Here is a 21326-nt window from a genome sequence, read left to right as displayed (position 1 = left end):
GTTTACATCTTCTGCCTGAGAACAGTCACCCGTTGCTACCCAACGCAGAAACACAGCCACTAACTAGCAAAGAGAGGACATTAGCTAGCCAATATGACAAAGAAATAAATGATTATTTTGTTTATTTCTTTTGCACATTTATTTGAACATTTCCATCGATTGTACAAGCACTTGGAAACTGTCCAATCCCTAGTTCATCAGGCATTTTCTTTTACGCTGCGGGCATTCTCCCGGTCTGGTGCCGGTCTGTGTCTTCTAGGATATAATGCTAGCGAACTCTTGTTTTTATGTCCACTATAACAGACAATCTCCTTTGCTTTTAACCGAGTGTCTAACCCCTCTGATTGGAGAAAAAAGACGTGCTGGTTTGCTATACATACTGTACCAGGAAGATGATTTCTTTCTATTCGAAACGTGTATTTTAAAAGTTCAAGAAGTAAAAACCTTACAGCGTACACAGATTTCTTAACTGATCAGGATCGTTATCTTTGTCTTATCCATAATAATGTTCACCGCTCTGTCCAGCAAATTAATAATAAACTTTATTTTATATAGCGTTTTAAACTAATAAGTAATTAGATTGCTCATAAACCTAATCACTTTTTCTACATAATCACAGCGTAATTGCTCTCTGAAAATGCTTTTTCTTTTTATTTAGGCTCAGATTTCAACTATAGATCGTATTATTATAAACTTTCTTACAAAGTAAATACCCAGACAAACGCAAACGCGTTTTTAATAAAATGCTTTTATTCATTCAGCAGAGAGAGAGCGTAAAACCTGGGCGTAACAGCTGTTCCTTTTTCTGATAATAATAATAATAAACTTTATTTTATATAGCGCCTTTAAAGGTGGCTTCTCAAAGCGCTTTACAGGATGACAATAACAATAAATAAGAAGACTACAACAATAAATAAGAAGATTTCACAAGATAGGACACAATTATAATTACAACAATACTGATCACTCGCTCTCTGGATAAACGTCTCACCTGTCCTGTTCTTTGTTTTCCTAATTTGCTGATTATGCCTTCTGCGATCCACTCCTGCCCTCACACCTAAAGAAGACTATTTTAAATTTCTTTGCGCGGTCCACTGTGCAATTAACCCTTGTATGTGCTGTCCTTAAGGTGATATCACATAAAGGTGATATGTAAAATAATGTTTTTTATTATTGTTATAGAGAAACATGATCAGATTTTCCCCGGTTCAGAAAAAAAGATCTAAAGTATACTAGTTTGTCACTAGTATACTTTTAATACAGTCTTTGCTGTGCTCTAGAGGATCCTTGTGATATTTCGAGCTCTGGTTGAATGATAAGTGTCGCAGTTTAAATAATTTTCGTAGTTGGAAATTATGAAACGCTCTGTTAAAAGCAAGGGAGTTTTTGTGTCCGTTACAGTAAAAGAAAATGCCTGACAGAGTAGGGCTTGGACAGATTCCAAGTGCATTTTTGCAATTTACTTTGCATTGTGCTGCTGTAATACAGTTTAAAATAATTAAAACTCTAAACGGTATCAGCTTTATTTATGGGTTGCAATTTTAAAAAAGTCAAAAACAAAAGTCAAAATGCAATTTAGAGCTTTCTGGCAAGAGGAGACACCCAAATTAATAATGTAACATGCCACTGTTTGTGCATGAACAAGGTTATACTGCTATTTCCTTAGATACGCGATTAAAAAAAAATAAAACAATTTTTGAATCCCCGGCGGAACACATTCCATAAGAATCAGCGCTTTTATATATTGCCTTTAAAGGTGACTTCTCAAAACGCTTTACAGGATAAAAACAACAATAACAGCAACAACAACAATATTGTATTTCATTGCACTTTAACAGATCATCCTTAAATCAATTGTTGACTTTTCTCTCTTTACTACTGAACTTGTTTGGATTGACTGAGCTCCGTTCTGTACCACACAATGATCCCCCCAGAGTCTCTGCCCCGGGTGATTTGGGTTTTTTTGACAGAGGGTAAAAAACTCTCTCTCTCGCTTGCCCTCCCCCCCCGTGTATTGTCTGTTTTTTTGTGCTGTCCTTTGACAAAACAAGGCTCGCCAGATAATGTGAATCGAAACCTGTTTTTCTATCTTTTAAAGTCGTGCGATGTGTAAGCGGGAACACATCATTATATCTTACATATGAAAAATACATAATATAGCTTCCAAACAAACGCAAATGTGTTTTTAATAAGATGCTTTTATTGACTCATAATCCGACAATTTCAGGAAGACCAACAAAGGACTAAGGGAATTGTCATCTGTTGTTGAAGCTCTGTGAGCTCGGTGACTTTGAGACTACTTGTTATCCCAGGTTGTTTGAATCGCCACAATTCAAATAGAGAAAAAAGAGCTGACTGACAAGATTTAAGATGTGGCTGTTAATGTTGGATTAAAAAAAAACACTTTGCCCGATGTTTGTTGCATTGCTTGAAAAATAACTATTTCGAGAGACTGGATAAGTAATGCAAGTGTTTTTTTTTAACTTCCTGAAAAACAACTAATAATTTAACTATATGTGCAAACGTTTTATGATATGTCGCTGTTTTGAATGTCTGTGGACATGTGCTGGCTGGACAGGAGGCTCTACTGTACACAGAGAGGGGCGGGAGGGGGGGACAGGCTGATACATACTCTTAGAGTTTGATTAATAGGGAATATAATATAAAAATATAGTACTAAAAATAAGATACATAACAGCGACTGTCAGAAGATAGGACACAGCGGCTCAGACACCCGCTGAATGGAAAGGAGCACTTTAATGTTCTGTATGGCTAATACTAAAGCCAATACTTTAATATTCTTTTCTGTATGTTTAACAATAGTGGGTACTGGCCTAATTCAGCCCTGCTCCCGTTGTTAGGTGTTAATGTGTTGTTGTTAAGTGTGAATTTGTACCTGTTTCCCTGAGGTCTGGCTTTTTTTCTGGAAAACCATAACTCTGGTCTTGTCCAGATTGACTGTCAGCGCCCAGGTCTGACAGTGCTGCTCCAGCAGTGCCAGGTTCTGCCACAGCCTCTGTTCTGTGGGCGACAGCAGGACCAGGTCGTCTGCAAAGAGCAGGAACTTGATTTCTGTAATTAATGCAGATCAGTGAATCAAGGGACAAAACAATTATTGCGCCCGGGTCCTCAATGGGCTTTGACGTGCTAATGCGTTGGTTTAACAGTCCGGGTGTGGCAATGTTTTTTATTATTGTTATAGAGAAACATGATCAGATTTTCCCCGGTTCAGAAAAAAAGATCTAAAGTATACTAGTTTGTCACTCTTCTCATCCCCTCTTTGCTAAATGGCTTTTGAATAGAGTCACATGAAGAGAGAGGTGAAACAGCCCTACACAGCCCTGTCGCAGTACACGAATATAATTATATCTTATTAATTTCTTTAGATACGCGATTCTTTTAATACAGTCTTTGCTGTGCTCTTCGGGATCCTTGTGATATTTCGAGCTCTGGTTGAATGATAAGTGTCGCAGTTTAAATAATTTCCGTAGTTAGAAATTATGAAACGCTCCGTTAAAAGCAAGGGAGTTTTTATGTCCGTTGCAGTAAAAGAAAATTCCTGACAAAGTAGGGCTTGGACAGATTCCAAGTGCATTTTTGCAATTTACGTTGCATTGTCCATTGTGCTGCTGTAATACAGTTTAAAATAATTCAAAGTCTAAACAGTATCAGCTTTATTTATGGGTTGCAATTTTAAAAAAGCCAAAAACCGCACTCAAAATGCAATTTAGAGCTTTCTGGCAAGAGGAGACACCCAAATTAATAATGTAACATGCCACTGTTTGTGCATGAACAAGGTTATACTGCTATTTCCTTAGATACGCGATTAAAAAAAATAAAAAAAATTTTGAATCCCCGGCGGAACACATTCCATAAGAATCAGCGCTTTTATATATCGCCTTTAAAGGTGGCTTCTCAAAACGCCTTACAGGATAAAAACAGCAATAACAGCAACAACAACAATATTGTATTTCATTGCACTTTGAAAACCAAGTAATAACTTAACTATATGTGCAAACGTTTTATGATATGTCGCTGTTGTGAATGTCTGTGGAGTGTATCTTATTTGCCTGTCTGTCCTGGCTCTCTCGTTCGCCCTCCCCCCCTCTCTCCCTCAATTCAATTCAATTCAAGGTGCTTTATTAGCATGACAGATGGGTACAATCAGTGTTGGGTATTTACTTTGCTTTGAGATCCCACTTTTAAAGGTGATATATAAAATCAAGGCTTTAACTTGCTTTAACTCCACAAGTCTGAGTTCTCGTGTCTGTCCTATCCAAACTCGAAAGTATGAAAATATGTATCTTTATAGCAGGTGGTGTACTGCTTTTTAGTATAGATTACACTTTTCTAAAATGTATTTAAAAAATAAAAACGATTACAATCTAATCTTTCCACGTTTGATCCCAAGATCCCAAGAAAAATAAATCTAAACAGGGAGAAAGCTATGCTGAAAGTTTATTAAGATACTTAGAAGACAAAGATATCAATTTATGTTGCATTTGTCTGATTGTGAATCAAAAAACACATATATTTAAACCCGCATTTGCGATTTAAATCAAAACACGATTTAAATCAAAACACGATTTAAATCAAAACACGATTTAAATCAATATAAATGTTTATATTGTAACGCCTAGGTGACTATTCATTGTTATTAAAATGACTTAAATTCGATCATGTTGTGATATTTAGAAATATAAATTTGTTTGGTGCGAGTGAGGTTTTATTTAATCTCTGACTCAGGGAAACGTTTCATTTTTTTAAAGAAATGTTTGTTAAAGGAAATTCATGGCTCCAGTGGGATTCGATCACAGACCGTGCAACATGGGAGTCAGGAACCTAACCCACTGCGCCACCAGCAAGGTCACATGCAGAGTGCTGAAAAAGCACTACAGAAACATTATCAACAGACAATGTACAGCGTGTACTATTCTTGTGTTGCGGTACATGAATATAATTATATCGTTATTAATTTCTTAAGATACGCGATTCCATATTATATTCCCTTTTAATCAAATTCTAAAAGTATGCTTGTTGACTTCGGTATCACGTTAGTTAAAGACTTGATGCTTAAAATGTTAAGGGAGAAATGGAATACTGGTGTGTATGTTTTCTTTAAAGTACCGAGACCAGCCATATACTGTATGTTTAAGTTCCAAAATTAATATCGTTTATGGCCTTCACAGGCGTTACAGTATGCTCCTATTCTTTTTATGCTCAGGTACTAAGATTTCCCTTCAGTGGTAAAATTCCATATAAATATTCAATACTTAAACGGGCACAGTTAAGACATTAAATATACATATACATACTGTATACAGTACAGTTTGCATACGGTAATATGTTTATGTTCCTAAATCAATCTCTTTTATGAGCATGTGAAAGGCATGGTGAATCGATTCTCAAAAATTACTGTATTTTGCATGATTGGAAACAAATGTGTGATTGCGAAATGCTGTGGTGTTACTTTTACAAAGACGGTCAATGAAAAATGTGGACCAAGGCAATACTTTGAGTTTACAGCTTGTCCAAGGTCATTCATTATTAATACTTTTAGTAATATCTTCGTTAAAGACTTTGATGGCGACAGCTCAAACATGAGAGGTTCAGCTTTATTAGCTCCACCTTGCAGAAATTCCGGATACTATTATTTTGCTTGCGGTATTATAGGAGAATTTACGGTAACTCGCGGTAGACTGCGTAAAGCGCACCGCAAAATAATGCGGTATCGCCCGCGCATTTTGAATGGCTGCATCTGTTCTGGCATCTGGGGTTGCAGAGAGAGAGATTTAACTGCAGATTGTATTGCATTCTGTTTAATTTAGAAGGCAAGCTTATGTGTTATTTTGGCCTCTGCAGGCACTATTTAAGAGTCAAATACTTGGTCGCATTCCGGGGTTTCTGGGTGATTAGGATATTAGGCCGCTGGAATGCCTAGTCTGTACATACTGAATACATAGAGAAACTTGTGTGTTGTATCTTTACGTTGTGTGTAGCGTATTGTGTCACTGTCATTGTTAATAAATATTTGTTTAACCAAGTGTGCCTGGATTTTCTTTTCACCAAAGCTGTGCAAGAGACCAAACAAATCATGTGGCTCTAATTATACCAACTGCTAAGGTATATTGGTATATGGCAGAAGTTGGGGGTTATGAATAATTATTTTACTTATTGATTAAACTGCTCGATCACTTCCTGATATTCACCATTTTGTAAACCGCCCCCCCTTGTAACAATATGTTTTCCTTCCAGCTTTCTTCAAAATCATGCCTAATTTAAAAATGACATACTGCATATTATTAAGAAAAAGAAACTGCTTAGGTAGCATCAAATTTCACCGGTGACAAAAATAGTCCTTGTTAATGAAAATGTGTCAAACCTTTAAGTTTAATTAGTACAGCAGGGTAATCTCCATTACAAAAAGATATGAGATGTAATGATGAAATTGAAGACATCAGAATAACATTGTTATTATAACAAATAAAGTTAAATACATGGATTTTGTATATGTACAGTACATTTTACATGATGGGTTAGTATGTCATAATCTAATAAACTACTCACTTTTTCATTTCATCCTTTTCTTAAATGTTTATTTAAAAATGTCTTGAAATGTCTATATTAAGAATGTTATGGAACAAAAACTATTGTCTTTTTTCCTTAAACAAAAAGAAGAACGTTTTAATCATCCAATCTCTGGCATTTCACAAGCAAAATGAAAATATTAGTAAGAAAATACCATCAATCACCTTCATGTTTTATTTATACCACAGGTTATTATTTATCTGTTTCTGTAGCTTATATAACATCTTAGGAAACTATGTTTGGTACTGTATGCAGATTGCTCTGTATTTCTTCTTCTCCTCCTCCAATGGATCCCTCCAGCAAAGCCTTAATGTATCAAATTTGTCAGTGTCAGCATTACAGCTAATCTCTCCAGCCCACATCAGCCCTCACATCTCACATCCATTAATTCTGTGGTGTCTTTTCTAGTCATGCAGAATAAAAAAGGGTGCAATGATATGATAAAATAATTAAAGGAAATGACTTGATTGTCTGCCCCCATGTACACAATAGATACGATAATCCACTCTGACCAGGGACAAATTTCTTTTTAGCTTTAAAAATGATAGCTTGCGACAAGATGTTTCTAAGCATTAACCTGCATTCAGTCAAGATTAATATCATGTTTCATTATTAACCAGGACTTTTATCCAGAAAGAACACCTTTCAGCATTTGTCATCTTTCTTATTTTATTTTAATGCACTACCACAAAATAATGATAGAAGGATTGTTTATCCTTAATTAATCTGATAACATCTGTGTTGACAAATTTTTAATACTTGGGTCAACGGCTGAATAGGATTTCTTTAAAATTAACTGGTTAATGCTTGAATTAGCTGCCTGGTAATTTTGTTGAATACTGTACAATACCGAACAACGGATGTTCAGCTAGTTACTGGGAATACTTTAGCAAAACATACTATACATAAACATGAACACACAAAAGGATAATTGGATTCTGTGAACCCATCTAGAAGATCACTTCTAAACTAGCAAAAATAAAACTGAAGATCACGGATCTCCCTTTCTCAGACCTAAACTCCTTTACAGTTGTCAGGTTTCTATACAAAGTACTTTAATTCAAATTAACCAGGGTGACAACCACTTAGATGTTTGTCCATTGCGGTGTTTACTGATGATTTCCAGTTCTGTTTCTTGTTTGGAGATTTTAGAGCAGCTGTAAAAACTGAAAATGAAGATTCAAAAAGTTTGCTGATGATGTAAACTTTCCTTATATGGAAAGGATAATCATTGTTTTAGTGGTAGAAGAATAGTGGTTTAGGAGGCCATTGATGCAAACATCAGGAATCAGTATCCTCTTTTCAATGACAATCTAAGTGTACAGCATTCTGCTAACTTTTATTCTCATAGTCCCTCACTATTTTAACAGAATAACGTTTACCTTTACATGACATAGGGTTAAACATGACTTCTGTATCAATCTGGGATCAACATCATGGACTGGTCCTCTGTAGTGACAGTGTCATAACCAATAATGGTAACATTATCTTCATGAAGCAATATCAGATCAAAATTTTCCATCTGATCCTGGCACTGGAGGCTTAATACAGGGAAAAAAACTCTGCAATAGATATTTTGTATGTGTGACATAATAAAATATGAAATAATGGCAATCATTTCCTGAGTGGTTAAAGGATTTCCTTCTTCTTCTTGTTTAACATTACATGAAACATCTGTTTTTCAAAAAACATTTGTTCTTATAGTACATATGTAGAGTACAGTAGAAAGTCTACAAAAGGCAAAAACAGACATTTACAAAAATAACAAAAAAATAATTTACAAAAATAAATAAAACCTGAATTAAGCTGTTACACATTGATAGAAAAAATGATAATGAAGTAGGAAATTCTATACTATCATTGTTTCAATTTATTCAATCTATACATCCTAAATGGGAAATTAAGTCAAACAACAGTGAATATTAAAATATAAAAAATCATTTTTGAATTGCAATAGATGTGACCTACTTTTGTCTGCTTGATTATTCACACCAGAAATTGGTTCAGTGTAATGTGTACTAATCCAGTCTCTAAAACTATATTTAGATCAGTTTGAAGACATGTATAGAAGGAAATTTATATGTTATTGCATACTTTTGCCTGCCAAAAAAACCATGATTGTAAATATGACACAAGGGTAAATGCAGAGGCTGATCTCAGGAAAGCAGAGTTTAGTGTCATAGTCAGCAAGAAACTGAAGGACTGCTTCCAACCTAAGGCACCTTACAAAACAGTACACTATATTTCAATGATAAATGATTAAAGTAAACTAGGTGTGCCATCAGGTTTAAAATATTCTCAACATATCAATGAATTATATGTCTAGAAATATATGTATGAATGCTTTTCAAGTAGTTCATAGCATTGAAGAACTTGAAGATCTCATCTCCTTCATTTCAATGAATTGCGGTTTTCATAGCCTCTGCGTCATGTTAAAAGTACAGAAAAGGAAAGAGAATTTCTTTCTTCCAATGCTGGCTTACTTAGTGTTCCACTGTTTCTCAAAACCCAATGGGTGATATTGTCTTTTGGTGTTAGGGCTCAAACCTCTGGAACACCAGAAAAAAATCCCTAGAAAATATAAGTGTCAAAACACATCTTTCATCTAATCTAAAAAAGTTTTTTTATTGTTTTAATTTCATATCGAGCTTTGAAATGTTAATCTTTCTGAAGCTGATTTGTATTACACCAAAATAAATATCAAAACATTAAATAATAATGCAAGAATGACATTTAGATAAAACAAGAAATTTAAAACATTTAGGGCAGGTCACTCCTTGTCATCTTAATACACTGCACAGTATTTATGTGAAAGTATAGTTAAGAATATTGTATACAAAGTCACATAAAACAAATGCAACTTAGTCAATAGTTACCCACTGTATCAAAATGAAAGAATTAAAAACATTTAAGCACATACTATAGTACTAGAAGTATACATTTCAACCGAGTTGAAAAGATGCTTTTAGGAAAATAATGTCCTACTATCTAGCATTTCAAAGAACTGTTCCTATTTACTCTGAATAACTGGAACAATACCCCCCGTACCACTAACTATAGCATCTGAGAGTGCAATATTAACTGGTAATAACAGGGTGGTCTAGAGAATATATTTGCCATTTGTATTCTGCACTGCTCACCAATGGACAATTAAAATTTCTGTGGCATGGGCACAGCCAGTGTGAGTAAGAAATGAACTGTATACAATCAGCATGCAAACAAGCAGACATATGAGTCACAGCTGTTAACTCTTAAGGAACCACTGCAGCACAAAACAGGGATCATCAGTTTTTTCCATATTAATTTAAAGCGTAGTTTCCCTTTTTAATAACATAAATCAGATTTCATGAAAGATAAAAAACCATTTATTAAATAAAATATGATTGGATTCAAATTGGACAAGGTAACCATACAGTTTCAAGTGCCAATTAACATTACAAAAATGTAAAATGTCTTACTATTTAATACTGGGAAAAAAACAGAATTAAATGCAAAAATGTCTTTATTATAACCTTTTTCCATCCATCCATTAATTTTCTAACCGCTTTATGCAATACCGGGTCACAGAGAAGACGAAGCCTATTGGCAAGCAATTGGTGCATGGCAGGATACACCCTGGATAGGACACCAGTCCACTGCAGGGCACACACAAACAATAACACGGACACACTCACACCTGGGATAGTTTTCCTAAAATAACACATCTTTGGACTGTAGGAGAAAACTGGAGCACCAGGAGAAAACCCATGTGGAGGAGAACACACAGACACCACGCATGGAGCACACCAGGTCTGAAAATGACCCCAGAGTCCCAGCACTGAAAGGCAGCAATGCCACCCATGTATACAAATTTAAAAAAATGATCTACTTACACTATTTTGTTATTCACTTGTTTAATTGTTTCTAAATTACTGGCTTGAAAACTGAACATTTGTTACCAATCCAAATTTTTTACCCTCTCTTTGTATTACTAAATATATCAGATACTGAAGATGTCTAAACAAGCAGAGAAGACCACAATGGAATAAATACTGCTGGAATTATCCAAAGAAATTTGATTTCACAAACCAAAAATACAACATATTTTTAATTTTTGTGGTGGCTTTGTGTCACTTGTCAGTTTCTTTATATGCTAAAATATATTACTTAAGTATATCTTGAAGGATGTATAGTAGGTATATCATCTAGGTTCTACTTTTGTATTAAAACACTTTCCAGGTGAAAAAAAGAAGTTGTAACAGTGTGACTTTGGTCCTTAAGTGTTGTTCTATAAATCAACATCTACGACTTCAGATTTATTATTTATATATAAATTAGTAGCCTACTCTCATTAATCATTTACTAAGGGTAAATAGATACAATTATTTCAACATGAAGTATTATAACTCTTGCTCTTCAGTTCCAGAATAAATCCGTCCTTTTCATTGCCTGGTTACTAGAAACAAAAAGAGTATTTCAGGTGGGGTCTAACCAGGACACAATGCAACTTCATAATTTATCTGGATATGTATGCTACATTTTACAATATCCAGCTGTAGCTCTTGCGTTTTATGGCATCTCTGGAAAGCCTAATTTTTGAGAATGGAAAAGACAATACAACAAAAGGTTTTGTTTACTCTTCTGTTCCACATACTTTACAATTACAGGTCACATTTATTTCCAAAATACAACACTTTGCAGTTATTGAGAAGTGTAATGTTGTGTATATCTTTTCATTCAAACATATATTCAATAAATGTTCTTATAATTATAGTAGCTTGTAATAGCTGGGTGATTGTTCTTCTCTTTTTATTACCAACAAATCTGAAAATACATGCCCAATACAAGATGTTCACATACATTAAAACAAACAAGGATCCTATTGCACCATTTTACTAGACTTAATTCACCCAGATTACTCTCCTCATATATTTTCATTGTTTTTGGATAGACCTACACAGAACATCAATATCATGCTCAAAGCTCTTGAAAGTTCTTGAATTGCTCTGTCCAAAATGACCTTGTCATTTTGACAAGAAGAGAAGAAAAAATAAACATTCTTTAATGATTTGTTTGTCATAGCTGTTTTTCTAAAGGAGCAGCACTTTTCTTATTTTCTTTTCTGGCAAATCCAGTGTTAAGTTAATATATCTCATAATTGATATATATGTAATTGACATTACAGATAAGAGGCAACAAATACATGAGGTGAGCAAAATAATGGAAACAGGCAAGATATGAATATTTATTAACTAATGAGGAGCTTTACGAACAGCTTCAACCTTTCTGGAAAAACAGTTATCCAAGTTTTGAACTTTTTCTATTAGGATCTAAAATCTTTCTTCAAGAAGGCAAGCCTCCAGTTCATTTAGATGATGGAGGTGGAAATCTATTTCACACTTTACACTCCAGAACATTCCATAATAGTACAATGACATTTAGACCCGGTGATTGGAGAGGACATGAAAGCCGTTTGACTTCATCCTAGGGATCATGGAACCAATCTTGAATCCAATTAGCAGTGTGTATGGGGGCACTATTGTCGTGGAATATGGGGATATCTTGAGGAAACAGTGTTTGCACTATAGGGTGCATCTGGCTGCCTAAAATGTCTTTGTATTCCTTGGTCATAATTTTATCATGCATAGTAGAAATCAAACCTAATGACTCCCATGAGATGGCTGTCCATACCACCACCATGTTTAACAGTTGGCAATAGGCAGTGTGGTTTGAAGGCTTACTTTGACTTTTTCCAAATATAAACCTCTCCAGATGCAGGGAAAAGAGTTAAAGATAGGTTTAAGAGTTAAAAGATAGAGAAACCAGGTTTTGCCAGGTTTGTGCTCATCACACCAGGTTATGAATTGCTGAGCATTGACATTGGTTATAAGCAGTTTTCAAATGGCAGCCCTATCATAAATATTAAGATGACTTTATTAGCCATATACAATTTCTTGCATTAGGAATTAATCTTTTTCGCATACCCCAGCTTGCGCTCCATGAGACACACAGACACAGACAGGGAGAGAAGCTTGGGGTCAGAGCGCAGGGTCAGTCATTGTACAGGGCCCCTGGAGCAGCTGGGGTTAAGGGAATAGGATTCCTCTGCTGGCCATGGGATTTGAACCAGCAAGTTTCCAGCCACAGGTGCAGATCCTTAGCCACAGAGCCACCGCTCCGCCCCAAATATATATTATATATAACTTTATTGTCCATATAAAAGGGTGAAAATTTGTCCTTGGCATCACAGTTCAAAACAAAACAAAACATGGAAAACTCAACATAAAATACACGTTAAAAACAAACATTAGTACTAGCCATTCAACAATACATATACCGAATCTTGCTCTGCCCGTTTTACACTATAATTACTATAAATCTAATAGCTTCATATAGGAAACAGTCACTTAGCTTCATTTAATATACTGATTGCACAGGGAACAAAAAATGTCTTGTATAGATTTGGCTTATCCACAGTGTAGCGGCGAGGCTTATTAATAAGAAAGAATTAAGTGTTTCTGAGCTTTCCCAAATTAGGCCTCATCTCTCTGTTCATCTCTGTGGTGCAGCCACAGAGAAACTATTCATGCAGGCTGATTTAGGATGTTTTCTTTTGATAAGGTTTCCTAGGACAGCTCCCAAAGGGGGATGCACTTAGCTAAGCCTGGCTATCATGATCAATGGTCATCCATTGGCGCCTATCTGTCTAGGGAGTGCCAGATGGACATCTGGACTGCATTCCTAAGTGTCAGGAGTAAGTAACTCATATCTCACCTTGATCAACCAATCAGGGACTGGTAGGGCCGAGTAACCCACGTGGGACTCTGATGCCCATAGAACTTTCAGCCAATCAACGAGCTGAAGTTCCTCCAGGTAAAAACAGGCAACACAGAGAGCCTGAGAGATTCAAAAGATTCAGGAGAATTCTGTGGACTGTTCTAAAGGGAATTCAAAGGAGAATTCCAGGGCAGGACGGCCCAGGAGCAGAAGGCTCCCAAGGGCAGGACATTCTCGCAGCGCGCCTCCTGTCCATCCTGAGACTCAGCCCGGACAACCACGGAACGGCCAGTGTGTCCGAGTGCCAGAACTTTCCTTTGTTCTAAGAGTCTAGAGTGGAGGTTGCCAGAGAGTAACCAGCAGCAGGCCTCGTGAACAGGTCAGAACTGTGGACAGCTGAATCACTATTCAGAACTAGCTCTTCATCAGGAACGTCCTCTTCCTGACTTGCTGGGACCCACAGTCATCTTTTCTCCTGTGCACAAACTTTGCTAGTTAAAGCCAACAGTGAGCATCAGCAGCGCACCGTCGCAAGCCGCACAGCACAGCCTGGCACGGAGCCAGAGAGCGCGGATTGGACAGCAACAAGCCTGCAGCTGATTGTTTGTGCCTGCAGGAGATATGAATCCCCAGAAATTGGATGAGTATTCAACTTCAATGCATTACAGCTCGAGAATTCAATTGTTATCCCAACCAGTTGATATCAATTTAATTCCTAAGAGTTATGTACTTGTTTTGAGTATCTAATGTAGAAGTTATAACCAAGTTCATTTATGAAACGGTCTTAATGAATGATATACTGAACGTATGTCCTCTTGATATGTGTAACACTTCGTAACTGATTGAATATATATCTTTTGTATTCTGATAACCCTCTCGATAAGATCTGTTAGGTTTAAGGCATATTCGATGTATTAATAAATGTATCCTCGTGTATTAGTACCTGTGTGTGTGCGTTGTTTGAGTTATGTCGCATGGTTGGACTCTAAAGCCATCAAAAGAATCAACTTTGTGATTTACTGCTACAATTAATAATTGTCTCAGTAAATGCCCAAACCCTACAGAACTGGTGCCTTCAGAGAGCCACTACATTTACATTTTGGCTATGGCAACGTTACAACAGGCATTCAAATATTCTCCCATAAGGTAGCATATGAAAATTGGAATGAAGAAGGTGGGAGGGGTCATCAATGATAAGCCGATCTTTCCTTTGAACTGCAATATAATATAGCTCTTTCAGTTGTTTCTGTGGTCATCCAATTATTTACTAAAAATATTAACAATTCTGGTCGATTTCCCCTTATTCTTAATGCTCAGGCTACTACATAACACTGTGATACCAAATATAAGGATGCTTTCCACCAACATTCTATAAACCATCTCTAAAACATTTTGTCCCACTACGAACCCTTTCAATTTCCTGATGAAAAATATATGCTGATTAGCCTACTTACAAAATGCAGTTTCAATTCTCTGCAAAGCTTAAATGTTCATCTATTACTGTTCACAGGTATTTGTAACACTGAACAACCTCTACAGATTAATTAATAAGTGAGAGAGGAAGAAAATCTAACTTATGACTGTCACAAGTAGCTAGTACTTTGGTTTTATCAATATTAATATGAAGCATGCTTGACTGACAAAACCCTTGCAGTTTACTTATGTGTTGGCAGTAATTCTCCACCCTTTCTCTATCATCCTCAGTAAACAGTTCCACTAGGGTCAGATCATCTTCATATCTACATTTCATTAGTATAGATGGATAAAAATAAAGGCGACAATGACAAAACACAGCCTTAGGGAACACCAGTATTTAAAATATGTTCAGCTAAAATTGAAATACCCTTTTTTTAAGCTCACAACATACAGTTTTGTCCAGGAGGTGTATAATAAGTTATATTATAATTTTTGCCTTTGTTTTCCTGTCAAGTGTTCATCTATTCTTGTAAGTGAACTTTGTCTTTGGACAACTTCTCCTGATGCTCTTTTTCCTTGTTTTGTCCAGTATTATTTTCAACATTGTTCCCCCTTGACACATTAAATAATTCAATCATTTCTGTTACTGACATACCTGCAATTTGGTCAATGACTATTTGACCTCGTTTGAAATCTGTTAGAACACTCATGTTGCTTAAGAAAAACACATACAGTTTTAAAGTGTACAGTATATGAAAGAGATATGCTGCTTTTTCTGCAATATAAAATGTTCTCTGAATGAGGAGCTCTGAACAAATAAAAATACAAACACGAAAACTCTAGAGTGCCTAAGGAAATACAGAAGGCTCTGAAAACAAAGATATAGCCATTTTCTAAATGACATTAGAGAGCAAGGACTAACTCTCACACGTCATGTTGAACATAAATATGGGTAATGACCATCTCCCTTTCCAGTGCTCATTATTTCTCATCTGTCGGCATCCTACTGGTGGCCCCTGTGACAAGCATCCTAACCAAAACTTACAGCCTTACTTGAATTTTTTGTTTGATATTTCAGCCTCTGCCAACACCTTTGTCATCATGGTTTGCCGATTCAGCCCCTGTGCCTGAAGGCATCTTATTCACGACACCAGTGACAGGTGTATGAACCCTGCTGGCAATCTTTCCTGCTCCTCTCACAGCACCCTGATCTAGTTCTTCATCTCTAAAACATTTTTTACCCTTTTTAACTTGTTTCATTTTTACAACTAAAGCTAAGTATATTTGGCTCTACTATTGTGTTGTAGCCAGGACTGCCTGTCATCAGTAGTAATATTTCTAACAAGGTTTACTTGAATGAGTGTGCAAATAATGGAAAAATAAAAATCTTTACGTTAACTGAGTACCAACTACCAGATAGACAAAAACAGATTACTCTCGTGTTTACCTTCTGTCCATCTCTCAGCACAAGTCTGAAAAATTAAAAAAGTTAGGCCATGACCTTAAATGGGCATATTCTATTTAAATATTTATTAAAAAGTAATAAATGGTCAAGTAAAGTTAATCTTCATTAGGCAAGTACTATAAATACAGTAACTGCTCTTTATTGTCTCAACATTAGCAGGAAAATTAGTAAATGTATGAGTAGCAAACTTAAAATCCCAAATAACAATACTAGTAACAATAGATGTTGTTATAGCAGTGTAAGTGGTGATATAAGCTCGCATTTAATCATTTTCAACAGCTAAATATAAAAAAAGAATCAAAAGCAATGAAAAAAGATTAAGGATGTTTTTTATCAGACACTGCTTATCAATTATTATAGTTCTAAAAGGGAACCAAAGCTTACATTGTGTCAAACATAAAAAAAGTCATTTTCTGAAGGTTTGATATAATGCTTCCAGTCTTGCCCCTTGTAGAGAATATCTAAAATGACAGTGACTGGCCCTAATTTCATAGGTTGCAATATTCTTTGCTTCTTACAGCTACTTCAGCAGAATAAACTCCATTAAACCACTTACAGTGTAAACCTTGTGCTAATAAATGCCATGATTTGCATAATGTCATAAACTGCTAAGCTTTTGAAGATGCTTCATAATTGTATAGGTAGTGACACTGTTATTGTGAAGCAGCTATGTTCTTTTAAAATATTAAACATACCTCACCATACACCATTAATATATATTGTTTCATAATGAAGTAAAAACACTGATTATAAACATTTTTCCATAGTATACCATTGTATTGTGTACCATTTGCATCTTATACTAGTTATCATCATGTTCTTTTTTTAGTTTTTCTCTCTTTAAATGATATTTTTCACATTATTTTCCAGTAAGATTTCTAGTCGATTTAAGAAAACAAAATTATAATTGTGAATATAATTTTGTAAAAATGTTTTTTTAATACTTATTCCTTACTTACTTATGCTTATTATAAAACTTTGCAATAACCCAAATTTGTGCTGAACAATAATAGAGTAAAATATTTACATAGTTTTATGCAGACACACAATATACTTTCAAATTGACTATTTTTTATTAATCGGTATTTTCTGCAATGTTATCTCCACAGATAATAATAAAAAATCTTTATTTTATATAGACCTTTAAAAGTGGCTTCTCAAAGCGCTTTAGAGAATGAGATATATTTTCATTCATCAAACTAAGCCCTGTGTCTGTACTTTGACTTGATTCCAGAAACAAAAATTCTAAATTAAGTTTACTTAAAGGACTGATTGTGCCCTATTGTACTGCTTTTGCTTCTACTAGTCAAAAATGGTTCTGAAACTTGAAAATTACAACTTATAGATTTCTTAGAGAGAGATTACAATTCTAGCTTGAAACAGAACAACAATATAACTCTCTTTAGCACAAGGCTAGACATCTGGCCATCTCTGAAAAGTAAATATGCTAAGCTTTTCAGTTTTGCAAAAAAACCTGAAATGAGTATTCCCCAACACCATAACTGAACTGCAGATACTGCTCACAATTCCACAATTCCAATTACAGTTGTAAATGCTGACCACTCAACCATGTTACGGGCTGCAGGCATTGGTTGTATGGTCAATTGCAAATAAACTAAGAAGACAAGGAACAGAAAATACAAGAACCTTCAGGATCTGATGAAATATGAATATACAGTGTATATATAATGCCTGTAGTATTTATACAAAACGTCATTTATTTGTAATGTATTATGCAATTACCATATTTGATATCTGTTGTTGGTATATTCATACTGTATGTTTATGGAATATGCAAGAACTTAAAGAATACTTGAATTGAGGACACCACTCAGATCATCTTTTCAATGTTTTTCCTGTTTGATTCCAATTCAGTGCATTACTACAAAGCTGCTGTAGTCCTGACTGGGATACAGTCTGTATTAATATTTTATCTTCCTCTACACATTCAGAACACCTGCTAATTCATTTCAAACAGAATATTTGCCACAACACCAGTGGTTTCCTATGAAGATTACTCCCCACACTTTCTGTAACAGATGCACTCAAGGTGTAGATGGCAAGTACAGGTTGCTATACTACTTTTTGTGCTACAGTACCTGAATATAATTATATTATTATTAATTTCTTTAGATACGCGATTCCATATTATATTCCCTATTAATCAAATTCTAAAAGTATGCTTTTGTTTACTCCAATATCGAGCGTATTCGTAGAAAAGCTTAAAACTATCCCTTTTCTCACAAAATACTGTATATAAACATACAGTAACATGGTCAGAAGGAGCAAGCAGCATGTAAAAACGTTTCCGAAATAACCACATGTAAGACTTTGATGCTTAAAATGTTTAGGGAGAAATTGAATAATGGTGTGTATCTTTTATTTAAAATACCAATACCAGCAATATACAGTTTACATAATATGTTTATGTTCCTAAATTAATATCGTTTATGACCTTCAGATGCGTTATGCTCCGATGCTTTTTATGCTCAGTTACTAAAATTTCCCTTTAGTTGTAAAATTCCATATAAATATTAAATACTAAGCGGATTAAAATGTGCACAGTAGATTAAATTATTAAATCTTTTCACTACCTACCAATGCACCTCGAGTGACCCTGTCAGTCATTTTGGCCAGCCAATCGCGTACCGCGTTACGGTGCGGTGGTTCGTGTGTAGATGCGTGCGGTACGGGTTTGTACCGCAAACTTTGAATGGCTGCATCTGTACCTGCTATTGTTTGGGAATGTCCTGTGATAGAACACGTTTGGGCATACAGTATGTGACTGATGTACTTTTGGCTTTAACTGATGACTATGCTGCTGACCCTCATCCAGTCCTTTTCTTTGCTGATTACTAGCTTACTATCAACCTTAAGGTATGGTGTCTTTTGCTGGTGGGTTTATCTGCAGCCAAACCATCTATCTTAAAACACTCATTCTCAGAAATGGTTCCTTTGAAAAGAAACATGGCTTGGTTTCATTTTTGCTAGTGTAGAGACAGTGACAGCATGTTTGGACATTTTCTCTAATCTGTAAAACCTGTGCCATTTTTCGTGTGGAAGTTTTCATTTTATCCAGATTTTTGCACATTTTATGCTTATTCTTGGGGAAAAAAATAATAAAATATGCAATCAACCTAGATTATTTAACAGATTCAGCTGCAGGTCCCTGTAACACTATATGATATGAGCTCTTCCATAATGTATCTTTACTGTTTCCTTTTTACATGCAGAGATCTAATGTAGAAAGGAAATCAGCAGCAAGATGATGGCTAGTTGGGGAATATACAGAACTGTTCTTCCTATAATTCATTTTCTCCTTCCATCTTGTAAATTTAGCTTGCTTTGCATACCACATTTCTTGAACTTTTGACTGCACTGAATACACCATTATGATATGTCATGAAATGTCTCCATTCCATGAGAAATGTAATCATTGATTATGATCATCATATTAAAATATGATATGTATATTTTATCTCCTTTCTTGGACACATGACAATAAACTTCATTGTAGTACCAATGGTACTGCACAGACTTAGAAGAAATGCCAAAATTTAGTAGGTTCTGCCAGTTCAATAAGGCGGTATACAACATTTTACTGAGGCAAAGCATGAACTGTATCACAACAGAAAACATTGGTAGCTTTTTATCTAGACCCTTAAAATGGGATGTAATTACGTTGTGGTTAATTAGCAATGCATAACAATTACTTCATGATCAGAGGCATTATTCCCTAAATAAGACTAATTTAAAAACACTGTACTTTGAGATTATAATGGCGTGTTCTGTAGCCTTTTGGACAAACTGTATAACAAAATTTTGAGGATTTTTCAATGCATACAATTAAGAAATTACTGAGTGCATTGCAATTCAGTTAGCCTTGAACAATTCAATTTCTTATTCTGACAAGTTAACAACTTCTGTTTCAAAGGTAAAATATCCCTTTAAAATGAAAAGAAAAACAGCCTGTGAAGTTGAAGCAGTTGTTTCACCAGGCTCCTTTTTTGAAACTATTGAAATGCTGGAGGACAATGTTAAAAGGTAAACAGAAAGGAAGAACACAACCATTGTTCTATTAAAGTTAATCCAGATTTTGTTCACACCCATAGACAATGATATACATTGACAGATTGAATACACAATATATATTATGACAGTTTTGCCTATGCTGGAAAGTGCTTGAATCTAATTGTTCACATACTAAAGGTAATTTCTTTAAGTTAGCAATAATAAGAAAACAGGACAAAGTTTATAAATTATAGAAGCCCATTTGGTTGTTTATAAATAATAAGAAGAAGGATATAAATGCATTTCTCTTAACTAATGAGTAGCTATACTCAAAACCACCTGACTATTAGTTTCCAAGAGAATTTTGTTTGTTAGTTTTTTATTCATTACTCCAACCTGCTATAAAGAATTAGATGTTTCCTAAAAATCTTATCTTCCCCAATGATTTAGTCCTATAGATTTCTATCTACCTTAGATAGAAGAAAAATCAGCTTTGCTTGCCACTGCCTTATTAAACGTGAGGAGAACAAAATATTTGTCAGATATGTCTCTAAACCCTTTGGACCTTGTGGTTAGACATTTTTTTCTAAGAGATTTTTGGGACATGCAGTTGTAACTGTACTATTAAGAACTATAGTTTGCACTTTTTTCGGTTATTTAAGCCGGCTTCACACTACAGGACTCGACATTCAATGACTGCAGTTGTTGAATCTTGCTGCCTTTTCTGTCCTAGAGGGTGTCAAATTATACAAATAGGAATCGCAGGGGACGACTTATTACACAATTCCCAGATGAATTTTCATCACGGTTCCAAATCTCGCATTATGCCACAAAAATACCACGAGGTTGCCTCATTTTGGCAGCCAATCAACGTGGAGCACACCGGAATAAGAGGAGGAGCACCACACGAAAGTATACAAACAACATGGAGAACAAGCACGTAAACATCTTGAAAGACGTAACACAGGCATTGTTTTCCACAAATAAACATCTTCAAAAATATCATTCTTCTTTATAAATATAGAACACATTTACAAAAATAAAACAGTTAAAAATATAACACCTGTAAAACAAATATTGTAAACAAATT

The sequence above is a fragment of the Atractosteus spatula genome, chromosome 8, assembly GCF_055471065.1.
Source record: "Atractosteus spatula isolate fAtrSpa1 chromosome 8, fAtrSpa1.hap1, whole genome shotgun sequence".
NCBI classification, from domain to species: Eukaryota; Metazoa; Chordata; class Actinopteri; order Semionotiformes; family Lepisosteidae; genus Atractosteus; species Atractosteus spatula.
This window is presented reverse-complemented; position numbering follows the sequence as displayed.